This window comes from Leuresthes tenuis, unplaced genomic scaffold (genome assembly GCF_036924035.1).
Source record: "Leuresthes tenuis unplaced genomic scaffold, fLeuTen1.0.hap1 SCAF_4, whole genome shotgun sequence".
NCBI classification, from domain to species: domain Eukaryota; kingdom Metazoa; phylum Chordata; class Actinopteri; order Atheriniformes; family Atherinopsidae; genus Leuresthes; species Leuresthes tenuis.
The window spans coordinates 16,372,602-16,378,844 of NW_027325358.1; positions in this window are offsets into that span (position 1 = coordinate 16,372,602).

A 6,243-nucleotide genomic window follows, 5' to 3' on the forward strand; every position below is an offset into this window, starting at 1 on the left:
TTTTAAATATTCTTATGAATTATTCATTGTTTGCAGACACGGTGCTATTTTTAAAAAGTATGCCAAAGTTTAGTTGCAAGGAACTAAAATACTCACTCTTTATGCTAAGTATATTTCATCCTTCCGAAGACAGAAATAATTACTGCAAAGGGAAGAAGTCCCATAAATGATTATTCAGAAATGAAGGGTTTTTTTCTGGCCCATTTGGATTTTACATTTAATGATATTTTGCATTTGTCTAAGTTCTAAGAAGTGAATAAAGAAACTCAATTCTTTGCATAAGATTTTAACATAAAGTATAAAACTTCAAATACCCTCCCTTGTGGACCTCAGTGCTCTCAGGCATTGAAATATCACCCATGTTTACTTGAAACATTGGAACGACCCTCAAAAAGTGACAGGAACTGTTTCTATTGCACAAGAATGAATGCACCCTTACTGCATATCTGTGTTTTTCTTTACTTAAATTAGACTGATGGGGAAATGAAAAAAAACAAAACAAAAGAGTGGTATTTAATTTGAGCAATCATCCACTGGCCAGAAAGAGATCACGTCTGCAGTGCTGCTAAGAGCAATGTCAAGATTACTAAAAGCAAGAATGGAAATTATCGCCACGCCAGTGACTGCCTGCACTGAATATGTCCGGATTAGTTAATTTTATGTAGCACAAAAAGTTGTTACAAACAAAGCAGCGACCAACCAGGTGAGAATAAAGTATTGTGGAAAGATGTGCCTTTTAAACAGGAGCTCAGCACTGAATATTGTATGGAGGGGAAAATATAGTGAACTAACAACTGAGTACTGAAATTCTATTTTTAAGCACATATGATGCTGGAAAAAAGACCATGTCTGAATAATAAAACCAATAAAGATTGCATTCCAGTTCAGCTTCCCTCATCCAGGGCCCTTTTGTTGTGCCGATAGCTCACTGGAACGGCTTGGAGGCAGCGCTAATGTCTTTGCAGATATATTTTGTCCATGTCAAAATCACATGCTGCAGAGTGTTGAAAAAAGTTCATTTAGAAGTAAAACACCTTCAGCATTTTATGCATGGCTGTAGTTACTCTTTAAAGTATGAGGCTACTTGCTTTTACAGATGATTAGATGTTATCCCAACAGCAAAACACGTGAGACACTGACACTGAGGACCAGATGAAAACATGCTCCTCATAAGGTCTCTTGTCCTCTACCTCTCCCCGTTATTGGGCCTCCAAGCTTGGAAATGGCACCTCCGGGGTTATCACCTGGGCACCCTCTATCCTCTGGAGTTTTTTTTGGCCTATCATCAAAACACAAAGGGTTCAGAAGGTATTCCTGGCATCCCAGGCTCCCCCTCCTGTCAATACCATCAACTTCTCAGCTCTACTTGGTGCTTCCTTCTACAGTCACTGCTGAGTAGGAATTGCCTCAGACCCCCCAACTATACTTGTGGCTTTGTTGTGGAAGTGGCGATGAAGCGTCTGCAGCCTGTTTGTATTGACTGACTATCTGTGATCCATCCTCAGTGTTATGGTGTCTTTTGCTCATTTGCCTAGGATGGATCTAATGTTGGTGGACGTAATCTCAGCTGGAAAATAGAGTTTCTTACCTTCTTATGCTACTAACATTCAAGTAATGTATCTGTCTGGTTGTTAAGAGGCTGGTGTTGTAATCTTAACTCTCTCAAAATTATACTTTTTTGACTCAGTTATATTTTTATATGTGATTTTCGATATGGTTTAGGATGTATGCATTATATATCCCCTACCTGCTTGACAATAAGAGGTGATTGTGGGCTACGAGTAAAAAGATATAAATGAAGCACAAATATGTTCAGAAAAATTCTCGCTCAGACACTAAACAACTCTGTCTCTCTTTAGATTGTAAAACTTTAACAAGTGTCCATTTTTTCCAGTAACATTTTGAGGAAAGTTCATTGAAATGCTGCGATTCAAAGATATTTTTTCTGATCTTCTTTCCCCTTACCCTAATAAAATCAACATTTGACAGCTGAAAAATGTCTGGCAATGAATGATTTCTTACAGCCAGCTTAGCGACTTTCTGTGTCTGCCACCATTAGATGGCTTAAATAAATAAAAAAATGGTTTAAACGAGTAGTTCATGTGTAGTTGCATGAAATGTAGCGAAAGGCTTCCTTGCCTATGCCAAATTGAATTGAAGCATGACTCACTCCTACATGGCTTGACAAAGAGTGGTCTTGAGTTAATTCAGAATACACATAACTAAGTTTTTTGATTCCTAGTACAAACAACTGACCACAACAACCATTAATACAAGATAACATCCATTCATTTAAAGAATCCAGACATGGTGACGTCAAAATTGTGAATGTTTAATGTAGAGCAAAGGGGAAAAAGGTACCTGAATGCTACCTGAAGGTATTCAACACATCAAACCAGTACGTGTTGCTCAGTAAGCAAGATGGCAGAGGAGCCAGGCTTATTGTGTTGATTATATGGACTACTTGATTTTGTCTGTTTTTTTTAACAAGGACAAGAACAGCAAAAATTATGCCTGAGCAATATGAGAGTTTAGCTGGGTGGTCTCCGCCATTAGCAGTTATTGTTGTTTTTTTAACACCTGCTTAAACAAGACAATTTAGTTTTTGCCTATTGGCAATAGTATTGTCTTTGTTCTCACTACTCTTTGGGCTACATCTGAAGCAGAGATGTCCAGTATACCGCTATCTCCTAAGTGACAAAAGCCAGGTTTAACCAGGTATTTTTTTGACCAGTGTAAAAAGGGCTTTATTGACTTTGATCAGTTACTTTGACAGTGTTACCTACTGACAAAACTACTGAGAGATCCTTACTGGCTGAAATCTTGTAACTTTTTGAGATCAAACTATCCAGAACTGCTTGTCACAGTATGCATGCATCTCTGCTGTGGTATTTGCAGTAATCAGCAGTAAGCATAAATTGAACATGTGCAGGGTATTGTCACGTATTGTTTTGTGTGTCTTTACATAATCATTGAACATGACTCATGTATTACTCTCTTATTCCAACACTCCTCAAACAAATTAGTTTAATGGAGATTATCTCTCTATGTCTCGCTCTTTCTATAGCAATCTATGGCTTTGACAGAAAAGACAAACATATCTGATTTTCTCTTGGACAGCTTGGATAAAATGCCGTTTCTCAGATTAATTGTTCTCGCAGCTGTATGCAATAGTTTTTGTTGTCGATATGAAAACAGTTTCACAACAATAATATGTATGATGAGTGATTCGTGACTAAACTGTGTAACAGGCAACAAAAGGAACCAGAGTAGGAAAAAGACTAATCAAAATCAGCATCGATCAGGGTCCAAAGGCTAGTATTTGAACTGTCATTACTTGTTGACCTTAATTTGCACTGAAATGCATATAATACACATGTTTCTTCAAAGAAAAGAACATTAGGCTATGGCCACCCAACACAAAATTCAATAGACTCTCTTGTGAGGTAGTGGAAGCACATTAAGCTTACATAAACTGAACAAGGCTAAACTGGAAATGCTGATTAAGGGAAAATAAATGGTAAATGGTAAATGGACTTGTACTTGTATAGCGCTTTTCTAGTCTAGCTGACCACTCAAAGCGCTTCACTACATGCCGCATTCACCCCACTCACACACATTCATACAGCACGTCTTAAGATATAACTACGTGCTTTCTAAGCATTCACACACATTCATACCCCCAATGATACACTGGGGGGGCAAGGTGGGGTTCAGTGTCTTGCCCAAGGACGCTTCGACATGTAGCCCGGGGAAGCCAGAGTCGAACCACCGACCTTCCAATTGGTGGGCGACTGCTCTTCCTCCTGAGCTAAGCTAAAATAAGCAGACGATTCTAATTTTGGAGGCACTGTGATGACATCAAGAGAACATGGACAGGACTAAACTGAAACAAAAACCAATGGTCCAGACAGCACATGGTGCAAGTCAAGACTAAGGATGGTTTGACAAACAACTTTGCTTCATCTTTTCAACGACTGGTTGTTGAAGAAAGCTGAGCGGTATATACCGCAGTGGTTCGATTATGAAATATAGTTTTTCAGTTGGTTTTTTTTCTCAGCTTGAATAATAATACGAGCTGCAAAGATAAAAGAAGAGCACACATTTACCCGTTGACGTCAACACAGCACAGTTCATATATTCCAGACTGGTATGCAGAAAGTACTATATGTGATTTATATAGACATAAGGGAATAGTCATTCAATTCAGATTCCACAGGATAGGAGAGATAACACAAAGATGTTGCTTTCATTGTGGGGGAGGAAAAGATGATGCAGGAGCATGTCTGAGCCGGTGCTCTGTTTTCCTGGAATGTCCAAGGCCCAGGACTCCTGACAGGGAGAAAGGTCTCTTGTGCACGGCTCAATATATGTTGACGTAGCTTTCCATTCCAGCATGTGGCATTTGTTCACCCATGTTGTCTTTTTCAGAGTTGTGTAGAGACTGGAGTCTAACCTGGCTTTTTGGAAAGAGATGTGGTACATTTTTGCATGCAGCCACTTCAAAAAACATTTATAACATTTTATGCAACAGACTCATGACTTAGCGCATTTTTGAATTTGTAGAGCATATATTTCAACTTGATTTCAACACCTTTATTCCAATTATTTGAATAATAATAATTGAGGATAACATAACCCAGATCAAGAGCATTTTTAAACAGTAGCTACTTCAACTAACATTAAATATTCTCTCCCTAGATTAGAAGTTGACAATGTGTGCCCCCTCTGCAAAACATACAAAAGATGTTGATGACACAAACCAGACATCCCACGCAAAAACATAACTTTGTATACAATAGATGTGTGTGAGTGTGTGTAAAAGACTATTTAATGATGTACCATAACACCAGGCTGAAAGAGGTGTCATAACAACCCCAGCCTGTCAGTTGCAAATAAGCACTTTTACTTTGCTGCATGATTGCCTCATGGTATTAAATGGAGCTGTTTATCTTCTGCTGGTCACGCTGCTCCTGCACGGTGGATTTGATCGTAATGATTTTGGTGGCTGTCAATATCATACACACAAATACAAAATAAAAATGCATGAGTTTTTCAATTATATACTTCAGATCCAGAGAGATCTTATTGGATGCAAGAAAGCTATATGACGAGAATGAAATGAATCATTAAACGAACTGCATATTAGGAAGATAAACTGAACCAGAACTGAAAAAAAAAACACAACCAAATGAAAAGTGTAGTCATAAAAACAAAGGTATCTTCAGTAAAAGCATTATTTTGCTGGAACAGCAGGCTTCACAAAGAATTAACTGTTTCTCTCCGTTTATTATATATCTGACAGCAGCTCACTGAGCCAAGGCAGAAGATTATGGGATTTCTGTGTGCAATTTGCATGTCCCTTTCAGACATATTGAGAAATTTCCTGATGTTGATATTCATCTTCATCCAGGGGCTGTCAGTTAATATTGCTGAGATATTTAATGTGCTGCTATTTTGCTTTCAAAGCTGAGACATATAGAGGCTCTGCAAGCAGTTTCTGTTTTTTTTTGTATAGAACCTTTGTCTACAGCATGTCTCGGTACTCCCAGTGGTCTCTTCTTTGTGTGGCTTCTCCTCCAGTGAACCACTGATGAAACCTCTGCTGGGCCTTTACTTGTCTATCTAACCATTGCATATACTAAGCAGGATATTCTTAAAGTAAATAAAGATATAAAGAAATAGACGCCTACCGAAGTAATCATCTCTCAATTATTACCCACTAATATGCGATGGTGTATTTCTGTGCAGGTACACCACTTTCTGTGGGTGATTCCCTTGTTTTCCATTATTTTTCTGTGGTCACTAGGTTTTGAAATGTTTTTATTTCTTGTTACAGCTTCTTACATATGTTCAGAACACTGCTATTGTGCAGGAAAGAAATGGCCTAGTGTCCAATGCTTTATTCATAAACAGAAATAGCTTTATATATTCATCCATTGATCTATTTTCTATATCCGCTTAATCCAATTCAGGGTTGCAGGCTAGCTGGAGACTATCCCTGCTGCCATTGGACGGGAGGTGAGGTGCTTTGTATATTCTTAAACTCAAATGTGAAGTGATTGAGTATACTTTATCGCTTTCCTTAATGTGATAGATAAGACAAGTCAATACAAATTAAGTGAATAAAACACATCACAAATGTATCAATAACAACTCGCTGGTTATGCAGTGAATACGATTCTACCAATATCAGCTGTGGAGTCACCATGTTCCTTTAAATTCAGATCATCAATAAAATCA